At 34.4% G+C, this 27,783-nt stretch overlaps 2 pseudogenes; both read left to right on the forward strand.

The window, feature by feature from the left end:
* Window positions 1-1,755: 1,755 nt before the first annotated feature.
* Window positions 1,756-2,838, forward strand: LOC134475913 (olfactory receptor 5AC1-like; annotated as a pseudogene).
* A 14,711-nt stretch (window positions 2,839-17,549) lies between these two features.
* Window positions 17,550-18,482, forward strand: LOC134475914 (olfactory receptor 5H18-like; annotated as a pseudogene).
* Window positions 18,483-27,783: the final 9,301 nt, after the last annotated feature.

A 27,783-nucleotide genomic window follows, 5' to 3' on the forward strand; every position in this document is an offset into this window, starting at 1 on the left:
GCATCTGCATTATGTATTCTGTTTGTTTCTTATATTGCTCGTCTAGGGATTCTATCTTTTTGTTTAGTTCCTCCAATTTTTTATCTGTGTTTTCTTTAGATATATTTAGAATCTCTTTCATTTCTTGTATGATTTCTTCTTTTATCTGGGAGATTATTTCGAGTTTGAATTTCTTTAAAGCTTCCTGGAGTTGCTTGTCAATTTCAGTGGCTATTGTGTCCGATATATGAGGTGGATGGGATGTATTTTCTTCTATATACATCGCTCCTAGAGTTTCTTGAGATGGGCTGGAGGTTTGAGGTTGTAATTTGGTCTTTCGTTTTGTCATTTTCCTATATTTCTGTGTTTCAAGTGTTATTTGAAAGCTTCCTCAGGATTTGTTGAAAATCCCCTTCTATGTTTGGAGCTACTGAGACTCTGGCGCCGCGCTACCCCAAGCCATTAGGCCTACAGAACCAGTAGCCCTCCTCTGCCTGCTCAGAACTCCGCAGTTCCAGACAAGCTGGGCCTCAGGGACACTGTGCGCCCACCTGCCCCTTGGAAGCTCCACAGTTCTTCAATCGCAGCCGGGTTAGTGTACTCACCACAGGCCGCAGTGCTTCAGGAACCTGTGGACCCTCCCTGGTTGCAGAGATATCCACAGTCCTCCAGACACATGGAGAGGCCGATGCAGGCACCCCAAATCTGCCCAGCTCCTCCTCTGCATACCAATGGCCAGGTGCGGCAGCTAAACAGGCTGGGCTAGGCTGGTAGTGTGGGCCAGCCCACCTTTGGGGAGCTCAGCAGGTCTCCAAATGAAGCCGGGAATGGGGAGGCTGATGTGGAAGCCTCAAACCCACCTCTCTCCTTCACTGCACCTGGAAGCCTGAGGGAACTCCAGCAGTCTGGGCGCAGATATCCACAGTCCTCCAGACACGCAGAGAGGCCAGTGAGGGCACCCCAGATCTGCCCAGCTCCTCCTCTGCAGACCTATGGCCAGGCGTGGCACCTAAACAGGCTGGGCTAGGCTGGTAGTGTGGGCCAGCCCACCTATGGGGAGCTCAGCAGGTCTCCAAATGAAACCAGGAATGGGGAGGCTGATGTGGAAGCCTCAAACCCACCTCTCTCCTTCACTGCACCTGGAAGCCTGAGGGAACTCCAGCAGTCTGGGCGCAGATATCCAGAGTCCTCCAGACATGCAGAGAGGCCAGTGAGGGCACCCCAGATCTGCCCAGCTCCTCCTCTGCAGACCTATGGCCAGGCGTGGCACCTAAACAGGCTGGGCTAGGCTGGTCGTGTGGGCCAGCCCACCTATGGGGAGCTCAGCAGGTCTCCAAATGAAGCCGGGAATGGGGAGGCTGATGTGGAAGCCTCAAACCCACCTCTCTCCTTCACTGCATCTGGAAGCCTGAGGGAACTCCAGCAGTCTGGGTGCAGATATCCAGAGTCCTCCAGACACGCAGAGAGGCCAGTGAGGGCACCCCAGATCTGCCCAGCTCCTCCTCTGCAGGAAATGTATGTAGTTCTAAAAAAAGTCTCTCATGTTAAAAAGATTCACATTACATTTGCATGCCCCTCCAGGTCAATTATCATTTTGATACTTACTGTGGAGAATTTTAAATGCATATAAAAGTATACAAAGGTAAAATAATTTAAAATATCAGTGAAATGACAAGCATTTCTGGGGAAGATGTTACATGCACAAAAATATTGCCTCATTATGTTTCATTTGTGATGGCTTCTCACTTATCCTTTCATTTTCGTGATAGTTTGGACATGGCAGAAGACAATAAGACTCTGGTAACCAATTTTGTCCTTGTGGGACTGACGGATTGTCCAGTGTTACAGGTACCCTTGTTCTTAGTGTTTCTTGTCATCTACCTCATCACCATGGTGGGCAACCTTGGACTGATTGTTTTCATCTGGAAGGACCCTCACCTTCACACCCCCGTGTACTTTTCCTCAGCAGTTTAGCTTTTGCAGATGCGTGCACTTCGTCTTCTGTGACTCCGAGAATGCTTATCAACTTTTATCTAAGAGTCATCAAATGTCCTTGGCTGGGTGTTTCACTCAGCTTTACATTTTTGGTTCCAGTGCAACTACGGAATGTTTCCTTTTGGTAGTGATGGCATAGGACCGCTTCATAGCCATATGTAATCCCTTGCTTTATCAGGTGGTGATGTCCAATAGCCTCTGAACTCGGTTTATAGGTGTTTCATATTTTGTTGGTTTTATGCATTCAGCAATTCATGTGAGTTTGTTATCTAGACTAACTTTTTGCAGGTCCAATATCATAGATTATTTCTACTGTGAAATTTTACAACTGTTCAAAATTTCTTGCAATGATTCAACAGTTAACATATTTCTGGTTTTAGTCTTTTCGGCCTTTATACAAGTCCTTACTTTTATGGCTATGATCGTCTCATATTTTTATGTTCTTTTTGTCATCCTGAAAAAAAATATCTGAGAAAGGTAAAAGCAAAGCTTTGTCTACATGCAGCTCCCACTTGCTCTCTGTGTCTTTGTTTTATGGCAGTCTGTTCCTTATGTATGTGCGCCCAGAGTCTGGAAGAACTGACAATCTGGACAGGGTATATTTTATATTTTACACAATAATAATTCCCCTACTAAATCCTTTTGTATATAGTTTGAAGAACAAAGAGATTATTGCTGCCTTGAAAAGGATAAGAAGAAAAGTAAATACTTCTTAGAGATGTTTCAAACTTTTTCTTTTTTATATACTAAGGAAAAACCTTGCATAATGTTATCTACTACTGTATTATTTCACCAGAAGGTCATGAAAGGTGCATGAGGGAATGCAGCTTGTATTATGCCTCCGTGGGGGAGATCCTAGAGATGGTTTGTAAATAACCCATGACCAGCCTATTTAGGTAGAATGAATCAGCTATTTCCTAAGGATTTCCAAATTTTCATTTTTCAATTGTCATTTTATTGAGAAATGGGAATATTGAAAATACCTAAAAGGATTCAGCATATAGTTACTTGAATAAGTTCATCTACTTTTATGGATATGCACTTTAATGAGGTGTTTTAGTTATTTGCCATTCATAGTAGGCCTGGTGGAATAATAAAAATACAGCTCTGTTTCTTGGATGAGTATATTGCTGTGGAGAAATATACCATTCATTGATAAAAGTTAGGAAAAAGTAAAGAGTTCTAAAGCATATTGGTGAATCTTAGGAAGAAAAATGGAACCTGAAATGAACAAGATATGGAGCATAAAAATTAATCATGGGCCATATTTGTGTCAGGGCTATTTTATTTAGCATGATGTTAAAAATCTATACATTTTGGAGTATTTTAATGTGATAGAAGTTATCCAGAGATCTACCTTGAGGTGGCATTACTATTCCTATGGGTTTTAGTAGGAGCTGACTGGGCAGAAGGCAAGATTATATCAGATATAAGACTGGTCTAGTACATAAAGGTAAGACTGAAAATTCTAGTAAATTTTTCCTTTCTTCATATGTTTGTGCACATATATATTGCTTATTTTTCTTGTTTTGAAATGATGATGTTCCTGAATTGGAAATAGTCATTAAAAATTCATTGAAGCAATTTTGCATTCATCATACAGACAATAATGATTCAACTCCTCTTCCAGTAAAACAGTCATATTCCTCAAGCAAATTTGCCTTTTTCACTATAGTTAGCTCAAAAAAAGAAGTCATACGATAAGAATTAATCAATTCATAGAATGATAAAGGTAAGTAGTTTAAAAACGAGAGTATGTGTTTTGATTTTGTATAAGACATTTTAGCTTTTGTCAGGCTAATAGTTTCTATGGAAGTATACCCAAATTTTATGTAAATATTTAGGACTATGATAAATATTTACCATGAGTCTATCAAAAATGCATTTTTGGAACTACCAATTTGTCTATAGTATTAAGATTAATTCCAGACTTGCAAAATTGATCAAACAATATAAACACTAACTATTCCTTTCAATGAACTAATAGAATCAATAGTACATTTGTCTTAGCTATCATATGTATGTATATATATATATATATATATATTGTTTTTTTCTTCCTTGCTTTCTTTTCTCCTTTCCCTACCCCAATTGTTGTTTCATTTTAAGCAGTTTCCTTCCTTTTCATGATATCTGTTGTACATTTTGATCTGATAATGTGATCAACTGTTTTGCAGACAACAATTTGCAATATAATAACCACTGTTAATATCCTATCATTTTGTTTTGAAATCTTGTATCATTTGTATTGTTTTTATTCTCTTTAAAATAAAAAAGATTAATTATAGCAAGTCCCTAATAAAGAAACATGAGCAAAATTTTTAAATTACCCAGCATGAATAAGTTTGTTGCTTTTAAAATTTTATCTATACTTCAGAAAATTTCCAGCTATGTGACATAAATTATAATTATAAGTTACTCATTTTGCAAACATAAATCTTAATTTTCTTAACATTTCCAGATTCTCTTAATTATTTTTGATTCATAATTTAATGCTTGTCTCTTTAGAGTAATCCACTAAATATTTTTATTATTTGTATAAATTTAAATAAACTTACTTTTTCATGTACATTGTGTAGTATGTTTTTCTGGGATACATAAACAAAGCAATTTATTATTTTAACCCCCTTTTTCCCTTTATAATTGCATATGTAGTGTGTGATTTTATTAGGATTTTTTTGAAAGAAATCTCAGCTGTTGCATTACCATGGATAGACAGTGTTAGCAGGGGAGCTGGTAGTCATTCTTCTTTGTCTTGGAAGCATCTTATTTGTCCATTAATTTCAAGAAACAGATTTTCAAGGTATATCAATCTGGGCTTGGAATATTTTGCTCCAGGCTCTTCTTAACTTGATGGTTTGTGTCCAGAAGTCTGCCATGATTCTGATGGGCCTTCCTTTATAGGTTGTTTCTTGCCTCTAACAGATTTAATATTCTGTTCTTATATTGAATTTCTGGGATCTTGATTATTATATGCCTGGGTGTGGCTCTATATTGGTTGTAGGTGGCTGGAGTTCTGTATGCTTCATACATGTGCATATCATTTTCTTTTCCTATATTTGGGAAGTTTTCCTTAATTATTTCTGTGAATAGCCTTTGTAGTTCCTTTGTTTATACCCCTGCTTCTTAATTCACATTCTTTATTCTCAAATTATAGATCCTCTTGTCGTCTTCCAGCCTTTGTATTGTCACTGCTTGTTTCCTTGTTATTTTTAAAACGTTCCTACTTTCATAATCCCACATTGCAAATCTGTCCTCCAGTTTGGATAATCTATCCTTAGATTCTTTCAAGCAGTTTTGCCATATTTCCATAGAATTTTTAATTTCCTGGTAATCTCTTTGAATCTGCTTCATGTATTCTATATTTTCTTTATGCTCTTCATCAAATGGTTCTCTCCTTTGCTTGAGTTTCTCCATTCTTCCGTCTGTGTCTTCTTGAGGGATGCTTAGCATTTCTCTCATTAATCTTCCTATATCTTGCTTTATTTGGCTAAATATTTCCCTTTTGAACTCATCTATGAGGTTCTGAAGATATCTCTTTATGTCCACTGGAGATGTGTCTGATATTGCACATTTGCTGTCCTCATTTTCCTTTGTATTTACCTGACCTGGTCAATGTTCTCAGGGTTGGGACCTGGGGACTTTTTGTTGTTGCTTCCTCTTCCCATCTTTTTTGTTTCTTCCAGGAAGCCCCAGTTTCTTTCTTTGTTGGTTACAATTCTTCTGAAGCACACTGGCTAGGTGACCCTTCCCGCTGCAGTGTGCTAGTGAATTGCAAATGGGCAGCATATGCTGGCCCTTTTCCTCTTGGTCATTCCACCTTCTGAGGCCTTCACTGTGTTAGTGTGCACCACCGCCATAGGGAATTGATTTTGGATAACCCGTTGGGTCTCAGCCAGGTCGTGTGACCCAGGCCAAACTCATGCCACCAATCCCGCTTAGGAAGGGAACAGATGACTGAAGTTACTGCTGCCCCTCATTCTTGTCAGTCCTGTCCAATCCCAGAATGTCATCTGTTGTAGCCCCTTTCTCTGTGGAATGATTTTGTTCCTGTCACTCACCACAGGTGATGTAGTTTCCCTGCTAGCTCAGCTCTTTGTTTGGCTTGCCGACCCCAAACCATGGTGTGACTGCATTGCCAGTGAGTCGAAGCAGCGGGATTTCTGACAGCTCGGTAAGCCGCTGCCCCTTGGATTTGGGTGCTGCAGCAGGAGCACTGAACCTTCAGCTGTTCCAATAGTAGCACCAGGAGTGTATGTTTGATTGGTTCTTCTCACCTTAGTTTCCTCCTGGGATGAGAGAATTCATCTCCCTCTGTTTGGGACTCCCCACACTGTATTATATTGAATTCTAAGTTGATAATCTCAAGGAGCCTCGGTAGCCTGCTTTTCTATATCCAACATGTTTGCTTCTCCACCACTCTCTTCTTCAGGAACCAGTAAAATCTGGGCGTGAGCATGGGTCAAGGCATTTTTCCAATGGAGCTTCATCTTGGGTGGACTTAGGACCCCTTGGGTCCCCATAACAATGAGTATGTCTTAGTGTCTTTTTGTCCTCTCTGTGAATTGCTCTGGAATTTGAATAACTTTCCCATGAGATTACAAATATAAGCTTCCCAGACTGAGATGATGATTGGTAGGGACGCTCTGTATTATTTGTTTGTACTTCTTCACCTTAGAAATGTCTGTTCATCTCAGATGTCCATTCTTGGATTGGGTCTTTAAATTTGGAAGTTATAATTTGCTTAATTTTTTGTATATTTTAGAAAGCAATCCTTTTTCTGAGGAACATCTGGTAAAATTTTTCCCCACACTGTAAATTGTTTCTTTACTATTTTGGTTGTTACTCTGACTTTGAAAAAGCTTTTAAATAAGGCAAGATTTCAGTTTTTGATACTTTGTGATAGTTTCTATGAGATGGCAATTTTGCTTATTAAGTCTTTGACTATACCATTGGCATTTTGCTTATTCTGTATTCCATCAGATTAATGTTTTTGTTTCAAAATTTAGATCTTTAATCTATGTAGATTTTAGTTTAATGCATTGTGGTGAGGTAAATGTTAATTTGTCACTTTCACCATCTAAAACAAACCAGAAAATTTATATAGTGTATAAGCCTTTAAAATGCCAATTTTATCCCCAGAGGAGAAAACTTAAAGAGGATTAGGGCAAAAATAGAGATATAGAAGTAGAAGAGTTTAGAAGCAAAGCTGAAGGACAAAAGAGGGTCATGCAAACTTTTGGAATTGATGAAGAAAATAGGAAGAAAATAAAGAAGAAAGAAATAAAAGGAAGAACAGAACAACAACCACAAAAAAATCCACGTAGAAACTACACTCACACTCATAAAAATAAGATCAAACAATGAAGAACAAAACCAACAAACCAGTCAACCATCCAAAGAAACAATACATACTAGAAAGGGAGGGAAACCGAAAGGGAGGGAGAGAGAGAGAGAGCGACAGAGACAGAGACAAAGAGAAGTCCTCTTTAAAGTGTGTCTCTGCTGTTACTGGTAGACAGCATTTGGAGACAGAGTCCAGATTCATGTTTATTTATCCCAGTAAATGAGAAATAGCTATATGGTGGGGTCGTGGATAATCTCAGTGAGCCCACACTTTTATTTTACCTGAAATTCAGTCTTATTTATTGCCATAAGCTTCAATTAAACTCACTCAGTTTGCAGCAGTCAACATGCATTCTGTGGGTTTGACCTCAGCTGGGAGTTTCTGAATGGAGCCAGCAGTTTTTCTGAGTTCCAAACTATTGGCCTCTCTTCGAGATGGCTCCTGGCCAATTGCCTACTCCCATGAGATGGCTAAATCTACTGTACTCACTAGCTTGTGCAGTTCACATCATCCACGCCTCTTTGTATTGCTGCATGGAGGCCTCCGGGGTTGCCAGCAGCTACTGTGTGTCTGCAGGTTAGAACTTCTCCTCCCACACTGTGAATCCTGATTCAGGGAAAATGTATCACCCACCGCCTGCTTCTACTTCTTCACTAAAGTTTCTCCATTTGCTCTCCCTGTCAGGTTCAAGTCTAGCTTCAGATCCTTCCCTTCTTCTTCTCTTCCTTGCTTTGGTGTATTCCAGTGTCTGGACAGTAAATCTCAGAGAGACTCTTTCTCTGCTGCTTACCCCTTTGCCATCTTCCTAGAAGCCCTGTTTCATTTTCTTTAGAGTCTGTACTTTAATAAGCTGGCATAGCAGGTACTTATGTAGAAGGAAGATAATGTTCAACTTTCTGAAGCAGATGGAAGATGAAGATGAAAGCAAATCTCTGCTGCAACTTGTCCAGGTTTGTTTTCAGAACAGAAAGCCTGTAAGCAGAAAGCCTTTCCCACTGTGAAGTGCATGCAAGAGTTAGCAAGAACAACCTCCAAAACCTGAATAACAAGAGCATTTAACAGTAGTCATACACTTACCCAGAACTCCTACTTTAGAGAAAATTTTAAGTGTCTAGTGTTGTGGCACAGGTTTTGGTATCTTTTCATATGTTATCTATAAGTTGAGTTATTGGCTATGGCCTCTCCTACAACCCAAAAGGAAGTTCAAAACCTATTCTATTCTATGGATTATGGAAACAAATATTTATTTGGTGTGTCATTCTTACCCACTTTTACATATACAGGAGATGGCTCTGCAACAGATTTCTGGTGTTGTGCTCTGTTGGCTCAACAGAGCCAATGTTTGTTGCAGTGGCTCTGGTATGCAGTGATGTTTGGAGTCTCTGGAGAGATTCTGAAGATTAATTATAGACTAAATCTGTGAATTTGGGGGCAGAAATCTGTCTACTCTACTTTTAGGATATAGCTGTTTGTTTGTGATGTGACCTCAGTAGCAATTCAGTGCTTAACCATAATTTATCAAGTTATCATAAAGGTTGACCTGACCATCATAATCTAAATGTTAGTCAACCACAGAGTGATTAAGTTGAGTTGGACAGCATAACTCCAATATTTAATGAATCTAATGAACTAATAATGAAGTTGTGTATATGTGATTTGCTCAGACTAGATACTGAACACACAAAGATATTACAGAAATAAGTAGATAAAATTTTCATGGTTCTCATTCTTGTTACACTACTTGCTCTATGCCATATTTCATTTACAGTTTTGTATCTCCCTACAATTTAGTTTGGTCATTAAAGAGAAGATTTGGAATTATAAATAGATAATTCCTCACCATGCTCATGCATCATCCAGAAGCAAACATCTATGATATTATGGGTTCTCCCAGAACATTCCTAAAATACAATAATGAAGGAAGATTCCTCAAGCAGACAAAATTTCAAGTGATGTGCCTGATGTTCAGTTTTTTCATAAGGAGAAATCCCAAGTAAATGACATTTGATTGTGCACAGACTTATGTTAGGATGTTGAAAGACTCAAAGAGAAATAATTACAAAATGGTTAGAAAAATGGGAAGGAAATATATATTTGTGGAATAAGTAAATGTGAAATATTTTACAGCATATGTACACTAACCAAAAGATAGTCTTAGGAAAACAAAATCTTGCAATCAAGATGTTAGTCTTGCCAGGAATGGTGGCTCATGCCTGTAATGCCAGCAGTTCGTAGGCTGAGGTAGGAGGATCATTTCGAGTTCCAGACCAGCCTAGGCTACAAAGTGAGCTCAAAGCCAGCCTGAACTGCATAGAGAGACCCTGCATCAAAAAGACAAAAAAAAAAAGATATTAGGCTAACATCTTGTAAATAGCTAATATACTTCAGAAAAAGAGAACTAACAGGATATATAGATACTGATGTATGAAAGTGGATTTATTAAGATAATTGTATCATGCATATACGGAAACTGAGAAATCCTAAAATATGCTGTCTACATACTGAAGAACTAGGGAAATTAATGGTGGAACGCCCTGTACAAAGTTCAAGACCTGAAAATATGGAGGATTCACTGACACAAGACCCAGAGTCCGAAGAGCAGACAATTCAGTTTTGATATTTGAAATCAATTGAAAATGGATACCTTACATTCAAAAGAGAAAGCAAATTCATCTTTTCTATGCCTTTTTTTGTTCAGGCCTACAATCTATTAACTGATATCCACCTACTTCGATGACAGTAGATCTTCCTTGATTTGAATATTCCTTGACTTCAACTGCCTAGTGACACAAATGCTCATCTTGTCTGGAAACAACCTCACAGACACACACACAAATAATGTTTTAAAGTCATCAGGGTATACCTTAATCCAATTCTAAGTCCTTGATATACATGGCCAATTTTATGTCTTCATGTGTTAGATCACACCAAATTTATGGTGAGTAAGACAGATCACACAGTACTATATTAGCCTACGGATATACATTCAGCCTTTACTGAAGTTCATGAACAAAAAAGATGGAAAGCATTTCTGCAGAGAATTTCACTGGTTTGCTCCAATATTTTAAGGTCTGAGGCTAGGACTAATCTGCAAAATTTGTCACACACCCAAACAGCATCTTTCCAGCCACTGATGGTTGGACAGTGGATCTGTGAATTACAAAGCATGGGCAGCAGTGCAGCTGGCACAGGAGCTTAAACCCTCTCGGAGAGCTTTTCCATTCTCTGAGCTCGTTAGTATTAGCACATTTTCTGTCACTTTTTAAATGGGCTCGACTTACATGAATAATGAGAAAAGTATATCTGTAACAAGAAAATGGCCTTGTTTTTTTTTTTTCTTTTTGCTTATAGCAGGGGCTGAAATAAATAAATCCCTATTACCCTTAGGAAAGATGTCTTACTATGCACCAAAAAGTTTTACGAAGTTACAAAGCTCCTAATTGAAAAGACTATTAACATTAAAGGCAGCAATTCATAATCTTTATACTCAAAGACAAGCAGCAAAATGAACTAGGAAATAATAATAAAAATTTAAGGAGTAATAAAAAATTAAAGGAATGATCAAATGTAATATAAATCAAGTTTCAGTCATGCTTGTAGCTACCTCTCCATATTATATTATTTATTATACACTTAAGCAGAATTTTCAGTGAATCTTCTCATGTAACAATGTTTTAGTTTTTTTCTGAGAAAATTCTGGAAAAGTAGGTTAATTGAGTCTACTTTAAAATGAGTTCATTGTTTTCACACTATCTTTCCAGTCATAGTCTACCTCATATTAAACTATTTTATTGTTAAAATTTAAGAAAATATCTTATACGTAAAATTTCAAAAATATGTGACGCAATATATTTTAATTCTTGTTTGTATGCAACATGATAAAAACAGAGTGAATTTTAAATTAAAAAATTATTACACTAAAAAAGACATACTGCCATTAATACATCTCAAATAGTCCCAATTCCTTTGAAAATACTTATCCCACTGTTCTTTCCTAAAGCAATTCTGGGAGTTCTTTTTTGTGGCTGTCTTTAGTTACACTGTTGTGGCCACCTCAATGTATAGAATGGATTCAAAGCATTTACCTTTCATGGCAGTTTTGAAGTTGGGGAAGAATCAGGATTTATAAAGTGTTGGATCCAGTGAATGAGGTAAATCTGGACACATTGCAATGTTTTTACAAGCCCTTTTCACAAATGATATTTAGAAGCAGAACTACCCATGTTTTTTATATTATACTTCATAAAGACACTAAAAACAGAATTTTCAAAATTGCTTGATAAAGTGGAAATAGTAAGTGTGTACAAAGTTAAGGGCAGTATTTGAGATGGAATGATGGCAACATCTTAATGTAATGAACTTTGTTTCATTTTGATCACAGCACGCACATAGAATTATGATTAGTATATTCATCACCTTAAACTGTAGTCATTTCTTTATGAAGAACAGATTCAAATTCCCTCTTCTAATTGTTTGAGATATAGAATACATTACTGTAAATTATACTTACCTTGCTAGGCCAAAGAAGAGAAAGCCTATTTCTCTTATCAAGCAACAGCACTGACTCTGTCAAATGAAATTTTGTCCCTATTTTCTCTAGTTTGTAGTAACCATTATTCTGTTCCCAACTTTACCAGATTCCACATATCAGTGAGATCCTGAGGTGTTTGCCTTCTTGTGTCTTATTTAACATATTTTGAGGGCCATCCATATTGTATCAGTGAAATAATTTCATTCTTTTATATATTTGAATAATATTATTTGTGGATATGTACCACATTTCCTTTATTTATGGACTGAGGGGCATTTATTAGATGCTTCCTATCTCAGAGAAAAAAACACTTGACATCCAGAATTTTTTTTAAATTTTATTTTTTTATCAGTCCCAGGGATCCAACTCATGACTGCCTGCTTACAAGGCAGATGTTTATGCCTTTGAGCTAAATCCCCAGCCTCTGAGCTACATCCCCAGCGGACACTCAAAATTTAAGGGGCAGGAGGTTTCAGGAAATTTTGTCTTTGGTAAGCTGGCTCCAAAGAACATCATGGCTTTTTTGGCAGCCAGAAAACAGAGCAGATAAATTGTGCTGTGCTGTGGTGTGTGTGTGTGTGTGTGTGTGTGTGTGTGTGTGTGTGTGTCCCAACAGTCGCTGAGGCTATGCCTTCTTGACCCACCCAGACATAACCAGGAGTTTTCTCCACCAAGATCTCAGGTCAAACTCAAAGCTAATCAGTTTGTTGCTCTAAACTGACACATCCCAGCCCTTGTCAACAAACACATCTGAAATTATACTTGATTCCAAAAAAAGACAACATCAAGTTCATAATTCTACTTTACAAAATATAACCATCTTGCTTACAACTGGCGACACATCAACTCCTTCACCAAAGTATCAAATATTCTAGCATTTTAAAGGTTAATTTCAAGTGTTCTCTGAGACTCAAGGCAAAGTCTTAGCTGATATTCTGTAAAATTCAAAATCAAATTATATCACCCTAAGGTACAATAGTGCAATGTAAATATTTCCTTTCCAAATAGTACGTAGAGGAGGGGAAAAACAATAGGAACAGAGCATGTCCAAAACCCAGTGGGACAAACATTATGTCCTGTAGTTCCATGTCTATCCTGCAAGCTACACAGAGATAAAGTGTTAGTCCACAGTATGTCAGCAGCTCCACAATAGTAAGTTTTGTGGTTGTAACCCACAGAGCCACCTTCTTCAGGTGACTTCACTCATCACTCTCACTGTTTCTTGGCAGCATTTCATGTTATTGACATCTCCGACTTCCTCGGGTCTCCAGTGCACTTTCAACTTTATTCCTAAACCTTCTTAGGAGCTCTATGCCGGGCCTTTCCAGTCTTCTTTTTACAATGGTATTGTGTAGATACATATAATGTGTTGTGTAGATATACATAACGATCACATTCTTCAGAGTGAATTTGTACCTACAAATATTGTATCTTTATTCCTCTTTTTTCCTGTTTTCCTTCTCTTCATTCAACCTCTCTTCCCATCATTATTTACAGAGCTTTGTTTGCATTTTATTTTTTTCTCATTATTTTTCTTTACCCTTCCTTCCCCACTCCCTCCTCCCCAGTTCCCTTTTCTTTTTGAAAAATTTATTCTTATTTCAAAATATCTATGATACATTTTGGATCTTATTTACACTTTCACTGTCTTACATCAGAGAAACAATGTGACATTTGCCCCTGTACAATTTATTTCACTTATAGTATTGTTTTTTGACCCATCTATTTAGTTACAAATTTCCCAAGATCTCCTTTCTTTATGGCTGAGTAGCACTAAATTGTATTTAAAAATACATCTTTTTCATTCATTCATTGATTGGTGGGTATTTGGGCTGTAAATAAAATTTAGCTATTACAAACTGTGCTGCTGCAAACATGGACACACGTATATTACAGTGGTACGATGCTTTTAACTCTTTTCAAAAGATACCAAGAGAAGGAATAGCTGGATCAAATGGGACTTCTAGTTTTTGAATAAATCTTCACACTGGTTTCTACAATGGTTGCAACTACTCTAAATCCCCACCAATAGAGGAGAAGTGTTCCTTTATCTCTACAGTTCACTCAGCATTTGTTATTGGTTGATTTCTTGATAGTAACAATTATTTCCAGGGTGAGATGGAATCTTAGCATGGTTTTAATTTTTGCCTCTCAAATGAGTGATATTGAACATTTTTTCATATATTTATTTGTTGTTTCTACTTCTTTATCTGAGAAATGTCTATTCATATCAGATGCCCATTTTTGAATTGGGTCCTTATATTTGGGAGGGGTTTGATTTTTTCATTTCATATCTGAGGATCAGTAGAACAGATTAAATGATGAAGAAACATATCCAAACACACTGAGCTACTTTATGTTTGACAAATTGGCCAAATATGTTCCCTTTTTTTCGACTTTTTAGAAAGTGGTGCCAGAAAAACGTGTCCTACATGTTGAAGACTAAAATTAGACCTGTGTCTCTGACCATACACTAAACTAAAATAAAACTAGATCATATATTTAAATATCAACACAGAAACACTAAATATTCTGGAAGATAAAATAGGTACAAGTCTTGAAGACATAGGGGTAGCAAAGCCCTCAAGGGAAAAAAAAACCTTCACTGCATAGGAAATCCTATAAAGAATCAATAACTGACATCTCTTCTTATTAAAAAGCTTTTACACAATGAAAGAAATCACCAGAGTGAAAAGACAACACGCACAGTCGGAAAAATTTTAAACAGCTGTTCCTTAGCCAAAAGACTAATATCTAGAATATATAAATAATTTAAAATTTTTGTTTTGAAATCTGAATGGAAGCCACCCTTATTCACAAATATTTCATGTTACATATCAGTAAAATCACCATCATCATGGGAACAACATATATCTTTTAAAACATCTTTTTACTCTAGAGATGGTTACATGCCAGATATCAGATTTAAATATCATAAAGTTTTATTTTTCTAAATAAATATTCATTGGAAGTATTCTCTTTTTGTACTTCAATAGATAATTTAAATATATTGCTAACATATCCAATGTCCTTTGATAGTTTTCCTTTATGTTGGGTTAAAGAATCCCTCACCTGCAACAAGGCCCCACCTACCCACATCTGTGTTAAACTTTTTTCTCCTTCTCTGTGTTCTCCTCATTTATTTCTTTGCAAGTCAAACATTCATAAGAATTTGTGTCTCCAGTGACAAGGTTCTCTGATGATGAGACTGCACAATAGTCCTACAGATGGCAAGTGTCCACAAACATTACCTTGCTAAAACTGAAGATTTTTGAGCTCTATCCTGAACAAATGAAAAAAGAATCTGTATCTTAACAAAACTATCTAGGGAAAACACAGACATCTTAAGTTTAGGCAGCACAGATCTAGGCCACCTCCCCCCAAAATCTTCTGCCTTTATTTTGCTATTTTTCTTGTTCTCTGCCTAGTAAAACTTCTCATCAGATTTTGGTGTAAAGTGAGAAAACTAGACATATGTCTGAAATTTAAATGGAAGTTTTCACAAAGAGGGCAACTTTCAACTGCATCTTGGAAGGAAGGTAGACAGTTTGAATCATTAAAATTATATTATGATAAGAACAGATAAGGCCATAAAAATCAAGGCACTGAGAGCATCAGATTTTGTATACAAATTTCTCAGTAGCGTCACTTGTAATGGAAAATGGTGGAATAAAGTGTGATTTCAATAGTTAGAATTGGAGCTACCTACATTGAGTCAATATTTATGATTCTAAAATTTATCATACCTTATGGGATGATCTAGATTTATTTTCACACATTCAAATCAGCAATGCCCACTTGAAGATTTTCACTTCATCCTGTGGGGAATCCTCAGACATTCTTAGGGGAATTACAGCTCTCTCCACATCACCTTCTCCTAGTAAAAAATACTGAAATGTACAACTGGTTGATTCTTGTGTTCAACACAGGATTATATAAATGATATTTCCTTAGCATATATGATGAAATCTTTAAAATAATCTAATGCAAAGACTTTCTCATTGTATTTTTGCCACTCCTCAGCTGTCATGTATTATTGCTGCTTTTGAAAGCCTGACATTTTAAAAAGATCACCATAATTTCTTATAAGATATTGGTAACAAAAATTACTTTACAATATTAATTACTATTTATAAAAAAGTATATGATTGATACAGTTTGACATTTATTTATAATTATTTTGCATTTCTTTTGCAGAATGTAAAAATAATTGTGGAGAATAAATGGTAAAGAATAAATGATATTTATATTTTAGTTCCATGACTGAATTATGGATGAGCAGGATAGTTATAAAAGGAATTGTTCTTTGTGTCAATGATTCATTATCTTATTAACACAATCATAATGACTTTACATGTTCTGATGAAGTAAGAAAATTAAGTGTTTTAAACTAGGTTTAAAGATTCAAGTACTAATAAGCATTGTATAAGAAATATTCATTTTTATTATGATATAAAGATTCATTCTGTGAAAACACATTTCCCAATTAGATCTTTTAAGGTATTTTAATTAAATAATATTCCCCCCTTACCTTCCCATTTGTGACAATAATTTCACTACACTGCATATTATACATCATACTTATATTACTGATCTTAAAATATATATAATGTAATATTTATATCTATAATGATATCTCTATTACTATAATATAACATATAAGGAGATGAAAATATAGAAATACATGTATATAGAATTGAATATCTGTGGATACACATATAAATCATTGAATATTTAATATATAACAACATTAATTTCATGAATAATATCATGGCTGGGGATTTAGCTCAGCAGTATAAGTGCCTGTTTGGTGAACAAGAGGTCATGAGTTTGATCCATAGTAACAAAAAAAAAAGAATTTCATATATAGTATCAGTATATGTTTCTTAAGTTTTGTTTATGAGAATACTTTTAAAATTGTAAATATATAACTAAAGTTGGTAATACTTATATAAAACACTAAAATTTTTCATTTATTAGGGGTTATATAGAAGAAAATTCATTCTTAAAAAGTTTTACTTAAAAGTAGAATTGTTGATATTTATTCTTTAATTTGTCTCAGTCATGATACAATTTTTGGTTCATTTTATTTTGCTAAAAATAGTGGAGAACAAAATGCTCCCAAATAAAGCTGACAAGCTTTCTATAGAAATTTAGTGCAAATTGCTATAATAATCAGATAAGGAAACATTTAAACACACAATCAATTCTCAAGTAGTGTCAATATATTTATGATTGAACCAAAATTTATCATTTACTTCTCTTAACTATATACAAAGTTTTCATAAACTATTTTTAATAAAGTGAAATGATTCTCAAAATGTTGATGTAAATACCAAATATTTGAATAAGTGTTAGTGACTATGTTTTGAAAACTTTAAATTTTTTAAATTTATCTTCATCATTACACCAAGTGTTGTACTGCACATAGAGTAGGCACTTTACATGAAATTTAACAATTTGGGGAGCACTTTTTAAAAAGATTATTTGATCATATTTGTGTAATTAAAATAATTGCATTTATTTCAATTTCAATTGCAGCACAATTGTTCCCATCCATTACAGTAATATGGAATAAAATAAATACTCTGTTCTTCTAATAATGTGGTTTTACATCAACTTACATCCTCCAGTATTCAGTATATACATTCTGTTGGATGATTTTATACTTCTGTCATTTAATTTCAGAGAATATCCAGTGAGGACATGGAAAAGAAAAATGTATCCCTGATGACAGAATTTGTTCTCACAGGACTTACAGATCATCAAGGGCTGCAGGTCCCCCTGTTCCTAGTGTTCTTGGTGATATACCTCATCACCATCGTGGGGAACCTTAGTCTGATAGTGCTAATCTGGAATGACCCTCATCTTCACACCCCCATGTACTTATTCCTTGGCAGTCTAGCCTTTGTGGATGCATGAGTAACTTCTACAGTGACTCCCAATATGCTGGTCAACTTGATAGCCAAGAGCAAGTTGATGTCTCTCTCTGAATGCATGATACAGTTTTTTTGCTTTTGCATTTGGTGGAACTACAGAATGCTTTCTTTTAGGAACAATGGCTTATGATCACTATATTGCCATATGCAAACCTTTACTCTTATTATGTCCAATAGTGTATGTATTCGCCTGTTAGTTTTATCATTTGTAGGTGGTTTTCTTCATTCTTTAATTCACAAAGGGATTTTACTCAGATTAACTTTCTGTAATTCTAACATAATACATCACTTTTATTGTGACATTATACCATTATTTAAGATTTCCTGTACTGATCCTTCTATTAATTTTCTAATGGTATTTATTTTGTCTGGTTCAATTCAAGTATTCACCATTGTGGTCGTTCTTGTTTCTTATACACTAGTTGTTTTTACAATTTTAAAAAAGAACTCTCTCAAAGGCCCAAGGAAAGCTTTCTCCACCTGTGGAGCCCATCTCTTGTCTGCGTCTTTATACTACAGCCCCCTTCTCTTCATGTATGTGCTCCCTGCATCTCAACAAACAGATGGTCAAGGTATGATGGATTCTCTATTTTACATGGTACTAATCCCTGTATTAAATCCAATTATCTACAGTCTGAGAAACAAACAAGTAATAGATTCCCTGACAAAGGTGTTAAAGAGAAATATTTAGATCTCCTATGTAATATGTCTGGTCTATTTTGATATATAGCTGCTATCTGAGCATAGTGTTGCATGCCAAGTAGCCTCTAATGTCAGCATTGGGAGACTAAGGCAAGAGGATTGCTGTGAGTTCCAGGTCATCATGAACTATGTCTTGAGACCCTGTCTTAAAAAAAAAAAAAGGAAATAACCAAGCCGAGAAGTTGCTACAGAAAATTCCTAGTTATATATGTGTATGTTTGGGGAAGTGTTCAGAGATTTTTGCAATTAAAATTGTCCTTCTCCTTTTTTCTCTGATTAAATGTCTATACAACAATTTAATGATTTATGGAGATACAAATATAACTCTCAAAGTGTTAAAATTATGTTTTATTTTACAACATAAAATTTTATCAAGTTACATGAAATAAACTAGAAGACAAATGATATTTCACGAGCAGATATATTTTCTGTGTGGCTTTATTAATGCATTAGATACTAAAATATCATAATTTCTTTTCAAATGGTTTAGGAAGATAAATAACACATCTGACAGAGTTGGATAGCCTGGGACTCGTATTATACTGGCTCCAGTTTGTGGGTTTTTGTTTGGTTGAACAGTTGAAAATCTCAGAAAACCTATTCAACCTTTAAATTTCCTTTTCTGAATTTATTGGAAAATGGTGAACTTTACTTCTTGTAGCAATGCACCTACTTTTTCATAATGGGTTGTACACATAAATTGGAATGCAGCCATGAAAAATAAGAGACTGTGAAGGCAGGGCCAAACTCTAAGAGCACACTTAGCTCATTCTGCTATTGTGAATAATGACAAGGGGCTTGCTGACTCACTTTTTAAATGATTTCTTTGAAGGCTTTATTTGGATAATACTAGGCAAAGTGTAAAATTTTAGTAATTCAGAGAGTGAGCAGGTGATATGGATAATTAAGTTATTATGTATGTGGAGAAAAAAGTGGCAGAATTAAACAGGAAATTGTCTCAATATTTTAGAAATTAAACAAGTCAGTAATAAGAACAACTCAAATATATTACTGAAACAAATGACATTAAACACATATTATCAAAGAACAGATAAGGCGAAGAAGATTTGATGCTATAGTACCCAGTGGGTGTTTGAAAATGAGCCGGTTTGGAAACTTTGTGCCTGAAAAGTTCTTAAATGCTAGATTTTCTTCATATTCTTTACACCTTAAGTAGAGTGAGTGAGAAATATTCCTTGTTATCCTTGCCCTTCTTCTCCTACTGAAATTCTGTACACATTCCTACTGATCTGAATGAGAATCTTAATCTAAAAATTACTCATTTCTGAATTTGGGATATTCTTTTTTTATATCTTCTACCTTGCTAATACTAGCTTCCTTGTCAAACATTGTTGCCAAATGGTTTTTTCTATACAGAATTCTCATTATTTTTTGTTCTTCTTCAACAACTTTAGTAAATATTTTACTACCAGATTATGTGCATATGTGTCATATGTAAGTAGATATGAATATATAAATAAAGGTATATATGGATGTTTTTATTTATTCATGTGACTATATAGGTTGCATGATATGCATATATTTTTAATGTGCTTGTATCCTGAATTATTTTTGGTTTTATTTTTTCTTTCTTTCTGTTCTTCTTTTTTGTTTAGGTTCTAGAAATTGAACCTAGAACCACTGTGACCAGTCATTTTTAAAAACCGAGAGAGGATGTCATTAGATGACTAAGTTGCCCATTTTGGGATTGAACTTGCAATCCTTCTGTGTCAGTCTCCTGCAGTATTGGGGTCACAGTAAGGACTTTTCTAAAATCTTTATCTTAACTCTGAAATCATTTTCCCCCTACAATTGTAATGGGATTGCTGCTGTAACCAAAATGTGTTACTGAAAGTCTTCTGGATACATCTCATTCCTGTCATACTGTTTTGGTCATATAGCTCTTGTCACAAAGTTCCATGTAGTATAACACACTTTGAATTAAGTCTACCTCAAATGTTACTCCCTCCATGAAAATACTTTGTTCCTCAAATATGTATGAGATGCAGGTAATAAAACTAATATTGTCTGTATTTTCTAGATTACCCGAAGAAAGAGTAGTTGCTATCATTGGAGAATAGACCAACTAAAATACAGGTATTGGAGTGGTGCTGTAGTGTGATGCCTTATGAAAGAAAAGTTGACCAAGGTCCCAGATACTTGTCAATTGTAGGTCTGATTATATATATATATATATATATATATATATATATATATATATGAAAAGCTTTTGACATACAAAAGTTAGAAACTCAGTTAAAATGAACAAATACTTAAATGACAATTCACTTGAAAAATTAGGGCAAAAAGACACACTGAACATCATTGGTAATCAGGAAATGCAAATAAAATGTCACTGAGATATCACATCATACTAAAATGGATACATTTGTAAAAGTTATCCTTACCAGAAGTAGTAATTAAAACTTTTAGAGCCAAAAATAAACAACTGTGTGGACTAAAAGATAATTGCCAAAGTATAAGGAATCAGTTAGTTTATATAAAATTTTGACTAGGTAATGCCTACCTGTGTAGATCATATTTTTTCCACCTTTGTGTAGAGAATTTGTATGAATTGACTTTTATATATACTTTTTTCTCTCTCCATATTTCCTTGTTATTCCAGAAAGCCTATGTGAGCCAGGTGAAGTAAGATGGTCGCGGCTTTTTTCTAATTTTTGCCAGTGGAAGTTAACAAAAAAATAATCTTATACTATGCATTTAGTTACATATTATGCTTCGGAAACCAAATTTAAATGCCAAACAAATACAGCATTTTCTACATGTTTACTGAACAATTCTATTGTTAATTCTCAAAAAGAGAACATGAACATGTCATTATCATGATATAGTTTCTCAAAAGCAATATGTTCGTGTAAGCAATAAACGTCCTCATCTAACCTCCAAACCTTGGGTACTGTTATCTATGCTGCCTGCTTGTTCACATCTAAATCTTTCCTGCCTCTTCCTTTGAAAGATAATCTCATTTAAAATTTTTGATTTATCTAATGATTAAGACTCTGTGACCAGGGTTAAGTCTCATATTAATATCTTCTCTTTTAAGTAAAATATATATTGAAGTAAATTTGAGTTTTTAAGTAGTCACAGATAAGTGCATTCATATTTCCATAATGCTTGATAAATTCTTGTACTTTATTAGCTTTGTAAAACACTTGTATCATTTATTTATAAATAAGCTTAGTATATGTCATATTATACCAAAAATTAGTGCTAAAAATAAGTGAAAAGAGCATCCATTTTGTTCTTTTGTTACAAATATACTGTGCATGACAGTGTAACACTTTTCTAATGAACTTGGTTGTGATAAGTTTATAAAGCCAATAGTGCTATGTAATTTGGGAATTTTATCACTTTTTTGCATTAAAGTCATATATTTGTGTTTGAATGAGAAGAAAATGTGGATCACTTGAAAGGTGTTTCATTTCACCTATTTTGGAACACGATAAATTTCATTTTTGGAGCTATTTAATTCATAATTTCACACATAAATATGAGCAAAATTTGAATGTAATCATAAAGACTTGGAAGAGATTTAAAACACTAAGGCAAAGGTTAAGCAGTTAGTTGTTCTTAGACCAGTATTCTTTTAATAAAGGGGAGAGTCACCTTCATTTGTCACTGATGCATTTTCAGACCCTGGACAGGTGTATTGGTTCTTTTCTATATCACTAACATACTAAGTCAGAAAGACTGTAGACTAAAGTAAATAATTAAACAAGGATAGACATAGAGCAAAGATAGAAGGACGAGAAGGAATATTTTTAATATTCTTTACAGATGTGACGATAATCATTGACATTTAAATATTATTGAAATATTTTGTATATTTGAGGGAATTTAAATTCATATTAAAATTTTAGCAGTAGCAAGATGATATAATACTTAATGTGTAGTGATTGGCTGGGAAAGATAAGTTCTGAATTTTGGATTTTTTTCTCTTTATATTCTTAAATACTGAAATGTGTGATCAATCTGTAAGTTGAAACTTGCCATTTACCTCTCCACAGTGGCATTACATACATTTTCCCAGTGATTCTTCTGAGTCCCTCATCCTAAGATTACTCAAGTTAATGTTTGTAAAATTAAAGTTATTTTGCCTTCCGTCTTTGTGAGACTCTGCCTCCCCCAAATTTGCTATCAAATGATACTTCATATACAGGTCAGAGATTTAATCATAAACAACTTTAAAATATTTTAGTTGATCGCTATTGCTCCTGGCTTATATGATTTTATGATATATGTATATAAATTGATGTAATTGTATTTGTTTATCACATTATACAGATTATATGATTCACATATAGATATACATAGGTATATATAAATATACAAAACTGCACATGTACAAATAAACTTCGCCTTGCTTTTTGCACATGGTTTCATTATTTGTGTCTCTTAAAAATAAAATTTTGATTTAACTTTGTAGTTATTTCTTCCATAGCTCTTACAATCAAATATGTGTTATAGCCAAATGGAGTTACTATTAGCTTTCTGGATACACTTCACTATAATGGGTAAATGTTTTGTACCAAAGGTTTGTCAACTCAGTATCCCACGTAGCTCTTCTCCAAAGTTCTCCCCAGATAACAAAACTATAATACTATAATTGGATTTTCCTTGACTATACGGATATTTATTAAGCTGAGTGTTTAGTGGGTCTGTAACATGCCAAATCTTAGAATGTGAACGTGAACGTGAACCAAGTGGATGTGAAACAAGAGCTGATGACTGCTGCAAACCCTGATTTTCTCTGAAGCCTCCTCACACAAATCATTTCTGTGGATTCCTCTTTTGTATTTTTCCTACAGTTAAAACTCACTAATTTATGAGTCCCATGACTTTGCCAAAGTCACTACCCTATCTGTGCCCCATTTCTTGCCTATTTTATGTTTATTCTTTACATCTGCCATTTTCTTAAACGTGAGATGGTGGGAATGTCAATTACTTATTTTTGACAGTATTTTCAATGTTTTTATTTTTCCATGAAATAAGTTATGAAAATCCAATGTATTACTTAGTTGGTATTCAGTCATGAAGTATGATACATTTTACAGAACACTGCTGGTATGGATTAGAATCATCTAGTGGAATTGCTGATGAATTAGAACAAATTATTTTTAATGGTGTATTCAGGTTTTTAACTTGACTATCTAAAGGAATTTATAATTCTTCTCTTTATATGTATATATTTTTTATCAATACTTAAAAATTTTTTTCTGAAGGTTATGAAAAAAATTACCCAGATGATAGGAAAACATATTTAAGGTTAAGTAGATTCAAGCTCACATCAAACTGATATAACTTTTTTCAAAACCTGGATTTGGCAAGATGTAACTGACTGCAGGGATTAGCCATGTGCCAAAATCCCTGTGCACTGAATTTTTATTTTTAGGAGTACTATAAAACACTGGATCTCAAAGTTCAGTGGACATTAGAGTCATCTAAAAAACTTGTTCAGGCACAAGGAGATTGAATTTTTCTCCACAGTGTCTGAGTCAGCATTGTTGTTGATTTCAATCAGTTAGAGAATCATGTGTAATCAGTGAGGAAAAACTTTATAATATCAAGAGGTATTGAAGACCAGTCTAAATGTTTCAATGATGCTTTATTCTCTGATTAGACAACAATATGAAATTCTTCTTTTTCATTATTTGGGCATGTGGATTAGGAATTTAGCAGGAAATATATTTCAAAAATGAAGTCCTGTAGACTATTATACTTCATATCATTTTATTTGGAATGATGACTGACAGCAATGAGAGCAAAATAAGAATCTACGACCACATTTAAGTAAAGTAATGGGAAGGACTTTTATCAGTTACAAAATATTAATTGTAGAAATGTGCCAACTTCTGAAACATCATATTTAATGATTTTGTATAATACAGTATATTATAAATGAATAATTTTGCTTAAATATTTTGAGAATATACCTTCTGTTGAGTCTTATTCTGGAGCAATAGCTACCAATTCTATTGTAGTATTTTCTATGAATTTTCAAGAAAATTAAAAGAAGTTCATTTAATGTATAGCAATGTTACTGGAATTCTCTCTCTCTCTTTCTCTCTCTCTCTCTCTCTCTCTCTCTCTGAGTAAAAAATAACTAAGAGAGTTTTCATTTGCATTTCTCCAGTGAGCAGCTGTCTTGCATATTTTTTTCATGTATTTATTCTCCATCCTTACTTATTCTTCTAAATGTCTGTTCATTTTGTTGCCCCTTTTTAATTGAACCTTTTATTCCAAGGAGTCTATTTTTTGTGTTCTTTATATGTTTTTGATGTTAGTCCTCTTTGTGAGAAATAACTGGCAAAACAATTTTCCCATTTTGTACATTGTCTTTAACTCTGTCACTTATTTCCTTTGATATGAAGATTTTTAATTTGATGCGATAACATTTGTTAATTTTTGTTATACTATTCACACACTGAGCTTCTATTCAGAAAGTCTTTGCTTGTGCCTATGTCTTTAGAAGTTATACCTAAAACCTTCCTTTGTATTAAATATTTCTATTTTAAGTGGATCTGTTTAAGCCTTTAGCTCTTTGATCCATTTTGATTTTAGTTTAGTACATGCTGAGATATATGAGTTTAGACTCATTCATCTATAAATAGATGAGCAATTTTCCCTGGACCACTTATTAAAAAGTTTATCTTTCCTACAGATTATGCTTTTTGTCTTTTTTTCAAAGATCATGTAGCTCAACAGTCTGGAGTTGTTTCTCCAATCTTTATTCCATTCCTCATCTCTGTTTTTGTGGCAGTATCATATTGTTTTCATTATTGTAACTTTATACTATAAGTTTATATTTAGGATTTCCATGCCTTCTGTTACTGAGAATTGTTTTTGCTACTCTAAGAATCTTCCATTTCCATGGTAAGTTTAGGACTTTTTTCTCTTAATCTGTGATGAATACCCTTTATATTTTTGTTGTAATTGTGTTAAATCTAAACATCAGTTTGGAGCATACAGTGCTTTTAATTCTCCTTTCTCTACCTCTTCAAAACATAAGATATTTTTCACTTTTCTGATATACTCTCTAATATCCTTTTTCCGATTGATATAGTTTTCATTGTAGAAGTCTTTCAGTTCTTTGATTAGAGGAATTCTTAAGTGTTTACTTTATCTGGATGCTACTGTGAATGCTATTATTTTCTAATTTTGTTCTCAGTGAGTCCCTTATTTGTGTATAAGAATGGGAAAAGATAAAAGAAGGAGCAAATATATATGCTTACAAGATACCTAAGATAATTGAACTACTAATAGTTTGTTGAAAGGAACAATTAGTGCTTATATTGTTTGATTGATTTTGTCTGCCTATATCTGGTAAACTGAGCAACTATTTTGAAGATAATAACATGCAGTGTGATAACCATTGTTAATTTCCTATTATCTTGTTTTGAAATTGTGTATCATTTTTATTGTTTTTGTTTATCCTATTAAAATAAAAAATATATAACTACCCAGTTCTGGCTCTCCCAAACTTCAAGAGTGGCTTTCTATCACTTCTGCAATAAACCTTTCCTTTGTACCATTTTGAACTTTTCTCATGGGCAGAAAAACTAGCCCTAAAAATTTAAGGTAGGCAAAAATTGAAGACCATTCCTTGTGACCCCTAAAACTCAACCTAGTGAGCCTGGGTGGCTTCCCAAGAAATTTGCTCTCCTCCATCCAATTGAGCTCAGACATCACAGCATTCCAGTGAACTCCAGATCAAAGCACATGCACGCCCTCTTTTCCTCTTGCTAAGCATTAAGCACTTGATTTATCTGTATGGCATTCAGTGAGCCTTTGTCCTCCCCGCACTATTTCTTTGTTCAGGATCTTCAATAAAGGTAGCTGTTTTTCCTTCACCACCAAAGATATATCTTGCAATTCGTTGTGTATCATGCACATTTAAAACTATGAGTAAAAAATGCATACAATGAATTTATTACTTGTATTTGGAGTTGCACCAATTTTGGTTCCTAAGATCAATGAATTTTATCCTTTAAAAATTAAAATTACAATGGGCTACACACTCAGGATCCCTTCTTTCTCTCTCTCTCAGACAGAAGCTTTCTTTCTCTCAAAAAGATATTCTACTCTGAACCTCCATTGATCCTAAAATTCTTTCTTTGATTTTAGAGAACATGAACTCATATCAAACTACTAGTTTGGGACTATCTTTTCCTTATATCAATAATGCTATTATTTTTCAAAATGGAAACTGTTTTATGGTATTTTATTGATAAAAATAATATAATAAAGTAAAAAAATAAAAGAATGTTACAGTTTTTGCACGTGTATTTTGTAAGATTGCTGAACTTAGCTATTAATTCTAGAAGTCATTCAGTGGCATTTTGGGGGCCTTTTATCAGAGAGTCATGCTGTTCACAATTGTGATACTTTGATGTCTTCCTTTCCTGTACATATCCCTTTCATCTTTTTCCCCTGTCATATTGCCCTAGCTAATGTCTGAAGATAGTGTTGAAGAAGAGTGGGAACAGTGGCCATCTTTCTCTTGTCCCTACTCTCAGAGAGAAAGTCCTTCATTTTGCAACACTGAATACGATGCCAGAATGAGGTTTGTTATGAATGTCTTTATTCATTTTGACATAAAGTCTGCCCATATTTTTTAATTTTCAAGTTTTACTCTTGAATGAATGTTGCATTTTGTCAAAGACTTCTCCAGTCTCTTTTGAGAGGATCGCATGAATTTGTTGGTGCTTCTGTTTATGTAATGGATTGCATTTATTGATTTGTGTATATCAAACCATCCTTAAATCTCTGGGATGAAGAATAGTTGGTTAAAGAGATGAACCTTGTCTGCTTTTTGATGAATTCTTGTATGGTCAAGGCGAGTCAGTAATTCTTGCTTTTAGGAGTGACTTTGTGCGTGCTCATCGTATTTCAATTTTTTTGAACATATTTGCCTTAGATCTTCCTTGAAGTGCTTCAGAATCTCAGTTCTGACTCCACCAGGTCCTAGGCATTTCTCTGTTGTTAGCTTGTTTTTTATTGTAGCTCCACTTTCATTACCTTTGATTGGATTTTCAGAGTTTGTAAGCTTTGGTTCACCTCTGGTTATTCTTTTTTTAAAACTTTCTTTTAAAGAGAAAGAAACAGAAAACAAAAGAGACAAACAGCAACTCCAAGAACAACAAAATATCCAAAACAGTAACACTATTGATCTTCAAAATAAGATGATAAGAATTTAACAATGGTTGTTATATATCATATTGTTATTATCCATATATTCTTGCTTTTAATGATAGAGTGATAATATGTCT

Source organism: Cavia porcellus, unplaced genomic scaffold (assembly GCF_034190915.1).
Source record: "Cavia porcellus strain 051 isolate PalLab524CR breed Dunkin Hartley unplaced genomic scaffold, mCavPor4.1 scaffold_5, whole genome shotgun sequence".
Lineage (NCBI taxonomy): Eukaryota > Metazoa > Chordata > Mammalia > Rodentia > Caviidae > Cavia > Cavia porcellus.